At 36.2% G+C, this 16311-nt stretch overlaps 1 pseudogene; it reads right to left on the bottom strand.

Annotated features, from left to right (window-relative positions):
* Positions 1 to 934: 934 nt before the first annotated feature.
* LOC137001024 (uncharacterized) lies at positions 935 to 4805 on the bottom strand (annotated as a pseudogene).
* Between the last annotated feature and the right edge of the window lie 11506 nt (positions 4806 to 16311).

Raw genomic sequence — 16311 nt, 5'->3', positions numbered from 1 at the left:
TTGCAATAAAATTTTGATCGAGGAAAGAAGTGCGAAAGTCGTTCAAATCCTCCGATAACGTATATACAGATCAGAGATGCACACTCGAGCTCCGTGCAACAGAGCAACATGAAGAGAAGGACCCCCACCCACCATGCGGGCACCACACAAACGAGAATCGCGTCCGTGTGCGCTCGGCGGTTTGGTCGTACGGACAACAGCTTACGATAAATGCTAAGAAGCAAGCGTTTCTAATCGAGTAAGGCGAATCGCTAGAATATTATATCCCGTCTTTGAGACCTGTTTTTTGCAACTTTTTTTCCGTATTTCTTTCTAACAGTGCACAAATGATAATTAGATAATTCTTTTTGCTAAAAAATATTTAATATTTATTAAAAATATTTGCATATGTTAAATTAATAACTTTAGAAAAAAATACTCATTTGTTATTGTCAATAGAAAAATAAAAAATAATTACAATTTTGCAAAAAAATGTAAGTGTTTAACAAATAAGTGTTTTACAAATGTAAATATTTAAAAAATATAATTTTATATTTATAAATATTTGTTTATGTTAAACACTTACATTTTTTTGCAAAATTGTAATTATTTTTTATTTTTCTATTGATAATAACAAATCATTATTTCTTTCTAAAGTTATTAATTTAATATGTTAATTTTAATAAATATTAAATATTTTTTAGCAAAAAGAATTATGTAATCATTTGTGCACTGTTAGAAAAAAATACGGAAAAAGAGTTACAAAAAGCAGGTCTCAAAGACGGGATATAATATTCTAGCGACTCGCCTTACTCGATTAGAAACGCTTCTTAGCATTTATCGTAAGCTGTGTCGTACGACCAAATGCGCCGAGCGCACACAAATGCGTGACGTTAGCGATTCTTGCTTGTGTGGTGTTCGCATGGTGGAGACCCTATCCCTCATGTAGCTATGTTGCACGGAACTCGAGTTGATATCTCTGATACAGATCAGTCACATCACGTTCTTTGTAATCAATTACAAAAAAAAGTAAATACGTATTTATCTAATAGCCAGCCCACGTTAAATCGCCTCTGGCTTTATTAATCGACAATTCCAGCACACGTAAAATCGCCTCTGACTTTATTTTTTACAAATTGCCAGCTGATGTTAGATCGGCTTTATTAATATTTTTAAAAATATTAAAAACAGAAAATATAGAATAGGCCCCATCCGCCGCCCATTCTCGTTAGACGCAACCATTATTTTTATTCTTCGTCTCTCCGATTTTGCACACCAACTGTGTGAATAATATTGCATTTTTTTTTTAAGTGCAAATAAGGCACATATCGAGTATTATCGATATTACATTAAAAAATGCTATTTTATTTTAAACTAAATTACTTGATTTTTTGCCATGTTGCGCAAAACACTTATTGTGAGGGAAAAAGTGACAGCTTGTTATTTTCTATTATATTCATAAAATGACGTCTCATGCGCTCAACGTCATTAGAATATTTTTCCATACAAGGATTTTTTTCTAAGACTACAGTTGTAGCGAAAGCAGCTGCATAAATTCTGCAAGATGTACTGTCCGGTTGTGATTGGACTTTTTCGAATATTATATCGCTTACGTTTATTGTTGGATAACGTTTGCGAATATAATCTTTCTCCTTCTCTGCCAATTTTTCGTATGTGCAGTTAGGTAAACTGTCATACACATGCAGCTTGGAGCCGTCAAAAAAAATACATCGCCAGTGATTAGTACAGTTGCTTCCATTATTTGTAAGCTGTTATTGCTATCACTGGCTATTATTAGTTCAGGAAACTGCAAGTACTGAACGCTTGCGTTTCGAAACAAGACGTTTCTCTAACAACGCGCAAGAATGTGTCTAACGATTCATCGTTCAGTTGGCTCTGTTCAGAGAGAACATTCTCTCTCACCAAAGAAAGAGGAATTATTGTTTTATCTAAAACTTTTTTACGTCTTGCTATTTCATCTGTAGTCAGATTTCGCTTATTCGTTGAATAATTGACAACGATGCAATCGCTATCTTGCTCCACATCCAGAGCAGTATCTATGCTTGTGGCGTCAGTTAATAAAACTTTCTGTTTTAATTTTTTGCTCTCTAGCAAAAGATTTTCATTTTCGTTAAGACGCTTATTTTTATTTCTACATGCTTGTTCTTTTGCGTCCGTAATATATTTCGGATCTCTAATTGGCATATGTCTATTATGGCGACTGTCTATAATTTCTGGCAACATACACTCATAATAGACAGGTGTTAAGACAGGTACCATTTCTTTTTCCCAAAAGACATTGTCTCTATTAACACGCACGGTTTTTAAACTTTTTGGGGTCCATATAACGAAAATGCAATAATTGCGTTGCGTTATGTTCAACTGCCCCTGAACTTGATAAAAGAATCGATGATTTCGATTCATTTTATCAATATTTTTTTTGTCAAATATGCCTTTTAATTGAGGCAATGTTTGTACAGCTTCATCAGCTGTTAAATTTTCAGCTGATGGAGGACATTTAATCTCCACCAGTCCATCTTCATCGATAAGTTCATCGGGAGAAGCACCCAAGCATGGATTTTCATAATCAATGAACAATCCGCATAGTGCCATTTTTTTATTCAATTTTGCAGCCAATTCTATTCTGGCGATTTCCTCCCTCTCGCGACCATATTTCATGGCTGCAGTGTCAATGTGTAGAGGATACAAAATGCTTTTTACAGTTGCTGCACAAGACGTTGTTGGTTTCATGCGACATACGGTTCCAAAATTGGATGCTGTTAGCATTTCACGTCTCAATGAATGCCATAGTTCACATTCACTTTGGCCTCTTATCTCTAATTCTCTATTTCTTGCCTCTTTTCTGCATTTTCCGCAAACTTTTCCATATGATTTTCTTCTAATTGTTGATAAACGTTAGGCGGAAGATCTGGCTTTTGTGATTGCGGACCATAATAACAATCTGTTCCTGGCTCTCGTTTGAATTTTTTTGATCTGCCATGCACTTCTCGAGATTCTTTGGTTCTCGAAATTTTTATTTGTCGTCGCTTTTCTAAATTCTCAACGACTAGAGGAACATTCTTACACGTTTTCATACATTTGCGTAAGAACTTGTTCAGTATTATACTGCACAACAGCTCCCGCAATTCTAGCATTGTAAGAACCTCGTAGGCCGAAATTTATGCGCTTTCCACCTATTGTTTTGCAGATTATTGTATTAAACGATTCTGCAGGATTGTTTGTTAAATTTAACAACAAACTATCGGAATAAGCGCTCAAGTACATAACAGCACTTTCAATTTTTTGATATAAACCGTGGAATTTCAAATACGGCACATAATTTTGCATTTTCTCACGGTTTTCTTCGCATATACGGCCGTGTTCTTTGCATCTTTTATGCTCACCAAAAATATGGCTAGAAATGTTCAAAATATCTTTTTGTAATTCCGTAGCCTTGCTATAATGAGGTATATTTTCTTCCCTTTATAAAGTGGCTGCCTCTACCACTTCTTTCCGTATTTTTAAAATGTTGTTTCCTACAACTTTTCGTAGCTGTACAAAGCCACGTTTTCTATGCTGTTTTGGCTGTGCTGTCTCTGCAACAGTTTTCAGCTTTTTGGATAAGTTGCGAAGCAAATGATTGCTGCATTCTATTTTTTGTACAGTCACTTCTTGTTCGCGATATGGCGCATTATTTTTAATGAACTGATATACGCTGCTGTCGCCATCAGCAATAGTTCTATATATTTAAGTTCTATATATCAGTCCATGCATTTCAAGGCTATTTTTAAAACCTTCTACAATGGCGTCGCTTTCCATTCTTGTAGAGCTAGCGTTGCGGTCAAAATTTTTATAGCATTTATGGCTATGTGGCTCATGACCGATTTGCTCTGCCATATCACACACCGTACAAAATTTATTGCGGATGCCAATAAAGAGAACTTTCCTTGTGCGATATCCAATTATGGCACCAACACCAGACAGTGAATCATAGATGTTGCCATATGATCTCTTCATCCAACTACCATCCGCTACAACGGTTATATACGGAATGCCATTTATAGTTTCATTCCTCTCGAGGGCAAGTTGTTTTTCGAGTTCGCCTGCCATTTTCATACTTTTCATGGCTATTTTTTGAAAATCATCGACTACATTTCTCGATATTTGATATAAGTCTTTTCAGACATACAAGGGATATTTATATCCGCACAGAATTCTTCCAGTTGGGCGTAACCATTCCCAATTGTTATAGTTGTAGCTACAGCAGCTTTGAGATCCAGCTTATTAGGTTCTGAAGGTTCTGACCATATGTTGGCTTCATAGTTGCACATTTGGCACTTGAAGAACAACTGCGTCAGTAATCCACGGCGACGGGAATTTACGAGTTTCCAATCTTTAAATTGGCACTCAATTCCTCGTGCATGATCATCAAATACTCTGTGGATTTCATTCCACATAAAAGAAAGGTCAACAATGCAACTACTTTCGGGCATGTTTTCTTGGATACGATTCGTATCCAGATGACCCTTTTCGATAACCAAACTGTTATCGTCGTCATATTCGACATTTTTATTATACTTACTTATTTCTTCTTTATTTTGCTGCTTTGTTGTCTCACTTCTTTCCCCGAATTGCGCATTTCGCACTTCTGTTTGCAGCATTTGACGCCTGCAAAAAAAATCAATAACTATATGCACATTACATTTATTTCATATACAATATACAGGACGTTCTATTTTAAACGACGATTTCAAATATCTCTTGAACAATGCATTTTAAAGACAAATGTTTCAGACAAAAGTTGTAGGGTTTCAAAAAAAACAAAAAAAAAATGAAACGAAATATTTCTAAATAAAGACATTTCATAGATTTGGAAGGCAACTTAATTTTTTTAAATGGAATTACTCTAATTGTCTTATGTCAATAGATTCCTAGTAACATTTTGCATAAAAATATTATAAGATTATCGAAAAGTAAATATTTTACGAGATATTTTGTATTTTATATCCAAATATATCAAATTAAGATATAAAATATCTCGTAAAATATTTACTTTTCGATAATCTTATTATAATACTTTTATGCAGAATGTTACAAGGAATCTATTGACATAAGACAATTAAAGTAATTCCATTTTAAAAAATTAAGTTGCCCCCCAAATCTATGAAATGTCTTTATCTAGAAATATTTTGTTTCATTCTTTTTATGTCTTTTTTGAAACCCTAAAATTTTTGTCTGAAACATTTGTCTTTAAAATGCATTTGTTCAAGAGATATTTGAAGTTCTCATTTAAAATAGGACAACCTATATACAGGGTGTCAATTAAGTCCCGGGACGGCTGAATATTTTCTCATGTAAGGTATTTTTGAAAAAGATCAAGGTCATTTCTGAAGTAATTTTCAAAGAGGAATTCAACGGTGACCTTCAATTTGACCTTGAGTTTGACCTTCAAGGTCATTTCTAAAGTAATTTTCAACGAGGAATTCAACGGTGATCTTCAATTTGACCTTGAGTTTGACCTTCAAGGTCATTTCAAGGTTAGATTAGGTTTTTTAAATAGAAACCCCCTTTTTTGACACCGGCAATCGAAAGAGCGGGAAATTTTACGTTTAGATATGTACTAAGTCATAGGTAGTGTTTGATCTTGAAGGTCACTTTAAGGTCATTTAAACTCGAGCAAGGTCTGGATATCTTTTGGAATAGATGGTTTTCAGTTTTTTTTTTAACGACCAAAACTAATAACTTTAACAAGGCGTATTTAGTAGTGACCTAGAGCATGGCATTGAAGATGACCTTCAAGATTGTTTCAAGGTCAACTTTTTTTATTTACTTTTAGCATTACCCAGGAATAACGACGTGGACGTAGTAAAATCTATTCCCTTTGGGGTGCTTAATTAGCGTGAGTCCCCTTGCCTCTCACGTCCGGGGTGCTTGATTAGCGTGAGTCCCCTTGCCTCTCACGTCCGGGGTGCTTAATTAGCGTGAGTCCCCTTGCCTCTCACGTCCGGGGTGCTTGATTAGCGTGAGTCCCCTTGCCTCTCACGTCCGGGGTGCTTGATTAGCGTGAGTCCCCTCGCCTCTCACGTCCGGGGTGCTTGATTAGCGTGTTTTCTTTCAAGATTCGAAGTTTAGCGCAGATGTTCAAACTGCAAACCTTGAGCTTCTTGACAAAAAGCTATGCGGTTGTAAAAATGAGATACAGCATTACGAATCATCACTCTATCAATTAAAGCGGCCTCTTGCATAATCCGATTCCGCAGTTCATCTAAGTTTTGTGGTTGAGTGGCGTATACTTTACTCTTTAAGTAACCCCCAAAAAAATAATCAAGAGTCGTTAGATCAGGGGATCTAGCAGGCCACTCGATTTTACCTCTTCTTCCAATCCACTTATGAGGAAACTGAGTATCTAAATACGCTCGAACGTCCCTACCGTAATGAGCGGCTGCTCCGTCCTGCTGAAACCATGTATCATCATAATTATTACCTGCTATTTCTCTTATTCTTGGTATAATTTGATTTCTGAGCAGCTGTTCATACATACCGGCATTGAGATTACCATCAATAAAAAAAGGGCCTATAAGTGTATCATTCAAGATGCCAGCCCAAACATTTAGCTTTTGTGGATATTGTGTGTGACTGTCCAACATCCAAGCAGGATTTGTTTCGGACCAGTATCTGCAATTGTGTCTATTTACTTCACCTTTTAAAGTGAAAGTAGCTTCATCTGAAAAAACTATATTGTACAAAAAAAGAGGATCTTTATCGATTCTGTTCATCATCGTTTCGCTAAATTCGATCCGACGATGATCAGGATCATCTTCATTAAGCTCCTATACCAAATGAATCTTGTAAGGATGAAAATGTATGCTTTTCAAAACTTTACGTACTGTTTCATGAGAAGCGTCATGCTCATTACCGGCTCTACGTAGACTAAGATGCGGGTTTTCAACAAATGCTTGAGCAATTTCAATCTGTTTCTCCTCAGATGCTACAGATTTTGGCCGACCACTTCTCTCAAGGTCCTTGACAGTCCCATTATCCATAAAGCGTAGTACAGTTCTTTCGACTGTAGATTTTGAGACAGGACTTAACCCGTCTCCATTACGAAAAGTGCGATTAAATAGCACCCGAACTTCATTATAAGATCGCACTCGATCTCCCCAACCACGCATCATTAATAGAGATACCCTCTCTTGTTCCGAAAGTTTAGCATACGCCATAATGTTTTCTTGAAATTAAGGTAATACGTAAATCGTATGTATGTATTTACATAAATTTAGTTTTGATTCGTAAATTCGTATAAGATAGAAAAATGGCGACAGAGATTCATCCGCAAATAATAAAATGAAACCTATCATTTAGAATGACAAACGACTTCTATGAAAAGAAATATTTGTAAAGAAAAATAAGAATTAAATCGAATAACTTTTACTTTACGACGTAAACGCTCCCAATCAATAAAAAAATGAGTTAGCATTATGTTAAACAAACTGGGCAAAATCCCGAGTTAACTCGTCCAAACGAAGTTGTCACCGTATGCACAGTGGCTAGTTTACTCGTCATAACACGTATTTGTATGTACGATAACTGTTGATGTATTGTCATCTACCACCACTCAACTACGATTTACGATTTACACACGACATTAAACATTATGGCGTATGCTAAACTTTCGGAACAAGAGAGGGTATCTCTATTAATGATGCGTGGTTGGGGAGATCGAGTGCGATCTTATAATGAAGTTCGGATGCTATTTAATCGCATTTTTCGTAATGGAGACGGGTTAAGTCCTGTCTCAAAATCTACAGTCGAAAGAACTGTACGGCGCTTTATGGATAATGAGACTGTCAAGGACCTTGAGAGAAGTGGTCGGCCAAAATCTGTAGCATCTGAGGAGAAACAGATTGAAATTGCTCAAGCATTTGTTGAAAACCCGCATCTTAATCTACGTAGAGCCGGTAATGAGCATGACGCTTCTCATGAAACAGTACGTAAAGTTTTGAAAAGTTTTGAAAAATACATTTTTATCCTTACAAGATTCATTTGGTATAGGAGCTTAATGAAGATGATCCTGATCGTTGAATTTAGCGAAACGATGATGAACAGAATCGATGAAGATCCTTTTTTTTGTACAATATAGTTTTTTCAGATGAAGCTACTTTCACTTTAAAAGGTGAAGTAAATAGACACAATTGCAGATACTGGTCCGAAACAAATCCTGCTTGGATGTTGGACAGTCACACACAATATCCACAAAAGCTAAATGTTTGGGCTGGCAACTTGAATGATACACTTATAGGCCCTTTTTTTATTGATGGTAATCTCAATGCCGGTATGTATGAACAGCTGCTCAAAAATCAAATTATACCAAGAATAAGAGAAATAGCAGGTAATAATTATGATGATACATGGTTTCAGCAGGACGGAGCAGCCGCTCATTACGGTAGGGACGTTCGAGCGTATTTAGATACTCACTTTCCTCATAAGTGGATTGGAAGAAGAGGTGAAATCGAGTGGCCTGCTAGATCCCCTGATCTGACGCCTCTTGATTATTTTCTTTGTGGTTACTTAAAGAGTAAAGTATACGCCACTCAACCACAAAACTTAGATGAACTGCGGAATCGGATTATGCAAGAGGCCGCTTTAATTGATAGAGTGATGATTCGTAATTTGAAGATACCGATTGCTACCGTCCGTTACCGTTTCTTTTAAAAGTACCGATTATTACCGTCTTTTGGTCGCGTTATCGCCGTACCGTGGGTGAATGTCCGCGGGCGGATTTTGATTCGGGAACGTTCTCCGCGAGACTGCTGTTACCGCAAAGTTAGCGTCTCGGCGAGAAGCGTGAGAGCCCGCGAAAAATAGCCGACCCGCGACATATCATTTCTGGCCGTTAGGCTACCGTCGTTTAAAGTATATTTATTTGGCCTTCACCGGCCGTATCGGATGATCAAAATATAAGTCCTTCGTTGGCTGTATATAGTCGGATCAGCGGCGAATTATCGTGATCGCGTTCTCGAGATTTTATGTAGGCATCGAACTCTATTCTTGTTACCGAATTTATAGGGCGAAGGGCCCTACCATCGTATCAACCTATTTCCGCCGTATTGGCTCCGGCCGAATAGTTTAAGCATCTTCACCCTTGTAACCAAATCACTGAAATACATCATTGTTAAATTTTAATTATTGAGTTGTCCTTGCGTTAGCCTCTCACTCCAGATATCTAACGTTAAACAAAAGAACTGCGCCCCTCTGCCATATACTGAGCGGGGAGCGGCCGAGCAATTTTGAGAACTGTTAAAGTTACCGATACCGCGGTGCGATTACTCGCACCTGGCGCCCATTTCCGGTTACCGTTATCGCATGAGTTACCTTGCTCCCGAATTTTGTGGAGTACCGCAAGTTACCGAATCGTGCAGTTATTGCCGATTTTGCGAGTTACCTTGCTCCCGACGAGCGTGGAGTACCGCGAGTTACCGAATCGTGCAGTTACTGCCGATTTCGCGAGTTACCTTGCTCCCGACGAGCGTGGAGTACCGCGAGTTACCGAATCGAGCATCTATTTCCGATACCGTAAGTTACCGAATCGAGCATTTATTGCCGATACCACGAGTTACTGATTTCCATTGGGCGTGCTCCCTCGGATCTGGCGTGATTCCGAGGCTAGTTCACGTCGCAAATTTTGGCGCCCAACGTGGGGCCCACGCCGTGAAAAATTATCGGGAAATTAGGAGAGAGTAAAATCTGGAGAGTGAGAGAGCGTAACTCAATTAGTTATATCTGTGTCTTTGTCAATGTACTAATCCACTTATTACATTTCAAGTTCTTTCGTCCGTGTATATGACCAATGTACGTATCGTCCACAATATATATATGCTGTCCTATGCAAGTAAGTTGCAATAAGTATATTCTAAGTCCTATATAAAAGAAGAGGACTCTGGAATTTGTGTGCCGCCGCGTATACGTGTGATACCGCTCGCTGTGTTGGCGCGTGCCGCTCAGCTGTAGAGTTTTTCTACCCGTCGCTCGCTCGCGGCCGAACGCGACATAAACACTCATACACGCGCTCTGTTACGAGCGTATAGCTACGTAATAGATTATTTAGAATAAGTCGGGACACGTTTGTGGAAAAAGTCTTTATTCGGTGTTGCTGGTTTGAGCTTTGATCGAGAACTGAACTGGCGAGAATGATCTTCGTTTAAGGTGCTGTAGGAAAATCATAGCGGCGGAATGTTTATTGGAAGGAAGCGGTTTTGTCAAAAGGAAAATATGCGTTAGGCATAGGGACAGCGTTTATGTTTATTGCAGTCATCGAAGGGTCATGTGTTTAGGATCAAAAGGAGTAAAGATAAAAAAGGTTCAACGGTTCGAATAAAAAGAGTAATATAAGAAACTATAAGTTGCGGCACGTAACATCTCCCCCCTTAGGAATGAAGATCTTTCTCGAAGTAGAAAAATACATTTAAGATCTTATTTCTAAATTAACGCGGTAACTTAATCTAGTATTACAATGATCAGAAAAATTAATATTCAACGATGTTCTAACAATGAGGTATAACGTAGTCTTATACTCTAACATACACATATATAGGTTCTTATACTATGTCATTAATTCGCAATGTTAAATTTCCTTAAGACGATACAATAGTTGTGTTTTGTCTTACACGCGTTCAAGTCTTGACAATCGATTATTACGAGAGCGAAAACGTCGGATCTCGTTATTTGTTCCATGTTCCTCTCTTTCGATACGAAGGGATTCTTCTCTGTCGGTTGGTACCGATATAAAGGTAACTTCGCGTTGCGTAGCTGTCGGATGAGCACTACGAGTGGTTATATTATTATTAAAACAGTTGTTAAAATACTGAACGCAGCCTTCCTTAGGTATACAACATAATTTAAAAATATGAACGAACTTACTAATCAATGAACATTTTACCGTTATATAGATAATAACTAATCCTATCATAGTATATAATATATAATAAAACCAACTCAAGGTCTTTTCATATAAGGTTTTAGTTCGATGATGTTTGCCTATCTCATTTGCTTCTTTATATAATTCGTCCAAACTAGAACTAGCTGTTTTTAACAAATTAATATCTAAGTGAGGTGTTTTACCAATGTTTAACAATTGAAGCTCTGAAATATTAACATTACTTTCTTTGATATCTTCGCATAATTTGTTTGTACTAAGATTAACGTTAGGAATAAAATCTTTGTCAATGGTATCGATTATGCTTATAGTTTAGGTATGTAATAATACATTATCCGAAATGGCATCACATTCCGGGGATAGTTTAACTAAACCAGTTAAAAGTAGTTGTGTTTGACGCGGCTTGTCGTCTTTACATAAAATGTGAAGGGTCTCCTCCCGCGGCGCAGTATAAAGCCACGAGTTCGCAGATTGTAATTGATACCAGACAGTATTATGAATTTTCATTACACGGATATCGCATTCTTTCAATATGTTTTCTAATCTAGCGGATTTCAATAGTTCCGATTCGCAAGTATGGACGGTCGAAATCTGGTACAATAGGTCCGTTTGCTTGCAAATCATTGCGTCGTTAATCTTTTTACATTTTGTGATATCTCGATCGGTTAAGTGTGTATACAATTGTTTGTCAGTTCTGAGTCCTATGTACGAGTGTAGCGGGTTTATGAATGCGTAAACGTTTTCTTCGTTCTGTTTGATCGGTAATAGAATCATATGGTATAATATGAAATCATTTTGTTCGATTAATGGAATTTCGAAAATGTAAACTAACCTATGATTTTTATAAAATATACTTAAATCGCTAGCATCGATTAGGTTATTAAGTTGGCTAGGGTCTAAAGTTACAGGTAATCTTTTGTTGTTTGTCATATAATGTGAATCTTTTAAATTATTAAATAATTCTCTAGGTGTAAGTATTTTCGGATGGAGTAATCCTCGGCGCGCTAGTAATATAGCATCGGTAAATATTGTTAAATCTAGTTCATATTCTAACATCAATTCGGCACATTCTAACAAATATGAATTCGTTTCGGTGTTTAATTGTAATGCGTTTAATTTTCCAGTGTTTTTGTAAATTTTGTCGTTAAGTTTATACAAATTAAAATCAATTTCCTCAAATTTATGTTAATTTTCTGCAAAGGCAAGACTAAACTGATTAATCGTGGATCGCATAATGCTGATTTGTTTTTTGTATAATTCTGTTAGCTGTTTTGAATTGTTATAGACGAGATCTATTTGTTCGTTATAGTAATTAGCATCGGATGAATCTAGTGTGCCAAATAAAATTTTCGAAATTTGTCCTACAAAGTCAAATACACCACGTTTGACTCTTGCTCCGCGGTTGTTGAAACGGATTTCGTCATCGAATCGTCCTACCATGTCGTTGATAGTTTCTTGCTCTGTTTTTAATGTTATTAATCTTCGTTTAATACGTTCTAATTCTTGTAGTCCTGAACATGTTATATTGTTTCCGTACATATGGTATCTGCTGTAACATAAGATTTCGATTTTCTCCGCGTAAAATTTCAATATTTTTTCTTTTTCTTCCAATGGCGCAAGATTTACATAACTAATAAACTTCCAGTGGTCTCTAAAAATAAGAAGGTCGCCTAAGTTTTCAAAATAGACTCCTGCCAGTCTCGTTAGTGGTTGGTTAGTAAAGGCTTCAAAAGACTCTGAACTAGTCATCATCGACATCAACATTCTGTAAAGGAAAATATGCGCGTTTTAATTTATTGACATGCAAGATTTGATTGCGTTTGCCTCTTTTAATTTCATAATTTACATCGTTCAGTCTACGTGTAATTTGGAATGGTCCGTCGTATTGATCAGACAATTTTTTACTGCCTGTTCTGACCGTTTCGTGTAATACATAAACGTATTCTCCCGGATCTAAAACTAATGGTTTCATTTTCTTATCGTAATATTCTTTTGCTGACTCTTTAGCCTTTTGTAAATTATTCTTAGCGTTTTTTCTTAGGTAATTCAATCTATTCGTTAAATCTGCGAGAAATTCCTCATGAGTGATTCCTTGTCTCGGTTCTACAAGTACGGAAGGAAGTCGCGGTTTTCGTCCAAATACTAGTTCGTACGGAGATATTTTTGTTCCTTCGTGATAAGCGGTATTATAAGAGAACATAGCGGCATCTAGAAATGAATCCCAATTATTTTGATTTTGATTAATATATGGTTTAAGGTATTCAGCTAATACGTGATGTGAGCGCTCTAATGCTCCATTTGACTGAGGGTGGTAAACGCTTGTTTTTACCTGTTTGATTTTAAAGATCTTTGCAATTCCTTTTATTAACTCTCCTGAAATGTTACTACCTTGATCGGACAACAATTCTTTAGGTGAACCATAGGTATAAATATATTTATTGACGATTTTATCAGCTATAGTCGTACTGTTTGTGTCTAGCAATGGATAAGCCGTGCAGAATTTCGTTAATTGATCCTGTGTGGTTAAGATGTATTTATGTCCTTCCTCTGTTTCCGGCAAAGGACCCACAATGTCGATCGCTACCTTTTCAAATGCCTCACTTGGAGTGTCAGTAATTAACATGGGTGCTCTTGTTTTTACTCTAACTAATTTTCGTTTTTGACAATCATGGCAAGCTTTTATATAATTTTTTACGTCTTGTTTCATACCATCCCATGAGTAGTATTGTTGTATTCGTTTTAAAGTTTTTGTTACGCCTTTGTGACCTCCGATCGCTGAATTATGTAGTTCTGTTAAAATATTTTGTTTTATTATTGGATCAACAATTTCTTGTGTTAACGATTCTAATAGATATACTTTAATTGGTGTATCTTTAAATATATATTTTATCATTTGAGTTATTTTTATTTTATTGTTAGCGTCTCCTATAGGTGCTATCGAAATTATCGTTTGGTTATGTGCAATTACATATTCTTTTAGTTTAATTAAGCAATTAAAAATATCTTCCATATTTATTGAGGTATTTTTATTTTCGCGTGTAACGAGATTTATTTCGATTAGATGCTTCTTTTTCTTAATTTTAATATTTCCCGGTGCGAGCGTTATGTCTTCTGTTTTATTACCGTTTTTAGAAAGAGAAATTTTAATTTTAGGAGAAGAGTTTATTTCTTTCACTAAAAGACCTTTTATGCTACCTGAAATTTCAGGGATTATATTATCTGTTTCCCACAATGAATCATTTAGTGCGTGTTGTAAAAATAAGCTATAGCTCAAATTCGCATCGTTACTACCTGAAGCTTGTATCTGAAAGGTCATTATTTGCGGATTTCTAGAGAGTGCATCTGCATTTGTATTTAGTTTTCCTTCTTTGTATACGACTTTATAATTATATTCTTCTAATTTTAATCGCCAGCGCATTAGTCGGGATGATGGATCTTTTACATTAAAGAGCCAAGTTAACGGCTTGTGATCCGTGATAATTTTAAATGGTTTACCGTACAAGTAAGGTCGAAAATGTTTCACTGCCCAGACAATAGCTAAAAGTTCTTTTTCCGTTGTGTCGTAATTTTTTTCTGCTTTATTTAATGTTCGTGAAGCGTAACCAATGGGAAGATCGCTGCCTATTTCACCTTGTGATAAGATTGCACCGATTCCTTCATCACTTGCATCAGTAGTTAATAAAAATTCTTTATCAAAATCTGGATATTGTAAAATAGGTTCTCTCGATAGTAACTGTTTTAGTTTTTCATAATTAATTTGTTGCCTCATTTCCCATTTAAATGGTACATTTTTTCTGAGGAGCGAAGTAAATGGTTCTGTAATTTTGCTGAAATTTTTAATAAACCTACGATAGTACCCTACAAGTCCTAAAAATTGTTTTACTTGTTTATGATTTTTAGGAACTGGATATTGCTCGATTGCTTTTATTTTTTCTGGGTTAGGTTTAACTCCCTTATCTGATATTATATGGCCTAAATATGTTAATTCGCGCTTGAAAAATTCACACTTGTCTGGCTGTAAGCTAAGACCAGCTTCTTTGATTCGTTCGAAAATTTGGTGTAATTTTTGTTTATGTTCTTCTAAAGTTTGTGCGTATATAACGATATCGTCTAAATAAACAAAGCAAACATTTCCTTGTAGTCCGGTTAAAACGTTATCCATCAGGCGTTGAAACGTCGCGGGGACGTTCTTTAAACCGAATGGCATTTTTTTATACTCGAAATGACCGTTAGGCGTGTTAAAGGCTGTTTTTACGGTGTCTTGCGGATCCATGGGAATTTGATGAAAGCCTGAGGCTAAATCGAAACACGAAAAATACCTGGCTTTGCCTAATTGATCTAAGATATCTGATATGTTAGGTAAAGGGTATGCATCTCCGACTGTTTTTTCATTTAGTTTACGGAAATCTATTACTAACCGCCATCGTTTGTTGCCATCAACGTCGGGTTTTTTCGGCACTACCCATAACGGTGAGTTATACGGTGAAACAGACGGTTGAATAATATCCTGATCTAATAATTTATTTACCTGATTTTTAATTTCGTTTTTATGGATCGGTGGATATCTATATTGTTTTACGTTTATAGGGATGTTATCTGTCGTATTTATAGAGTGTGTAATTCTATTAGTACCTTTTAATTGATCTCCCGGTAAATAGAATATATCATTAAAATTTTCGATTATAGGTTGTATTGACTGTTTTTCTTCTTCATTTAAATGATCTAATCTTAAATTCTGTTTTAATAATTTTAATCTTTTTGTTACATTATTTGAGATTACCGAGTCTATCTTATATGTAGGGCTGTCCCTCGGGCTCGTGGTAATATCCACTGGCTCTACATCGATCTCAGGTAACTCTAGTTCTACTTCTTTTTCAGTCGTGTTTGTCACGTATGTATACGTTTCTCCCGCGTGATTCACTTTTACTATGCTATTCATTAGAAAAACACCACGTTCTAACTCTTTGTGATCTATGAATGCATTATCAATGTTATAATGTTTCGTTTGTAACATCACAGGGCAAATACTTCTACTCGGTAACGTTATTCGATTACTAAATTCTAATGGGTATCTTTGATTATTGCTAATTGTTACCGTTCGCGTTTTGAAGTCAATTTTCGCGTTTTCTTGACGTAGATATGTAGAACCTATAATTCCTTGTTCCTTCAAAGGGAATTTACTGGACACTACATGAAATTCGTGAACTCCCGTATTTGAATGTAAGTATGCAGTTCCGAGAGTTTGTTGCTTTTCTTCGGTTATGCCTTGAATTTCTACTTTTTCATCGACATACACAAGTGTATCGCGCTCTAATGCGTAAGCTTTAATGATGTTAATATCAGCGCCTGTATCTAACAAGAATCTGTCTCCTGAATTTCTAAGTTCTTCGAATGGGATT

Source organism: Linepithema humile, chromosome 7 (assembly GCF_040581485.1).
Source record: "Linepithema humile isolate Giens D197 chromosome 7, Lhum_UNIL_v1.0, whole genome shotgun sequence".
NCBI lineage: Eukaryota > Metazoa > Arthropoda > Insecta > Hymenoptera > Formicidae > Linepithema > Linepithema humile.
The sequence above is the reverse complement of the archived record's forward strand: the minus strand, read 5'-3'. Positions and strand labels throughout refer to the sequence as shown.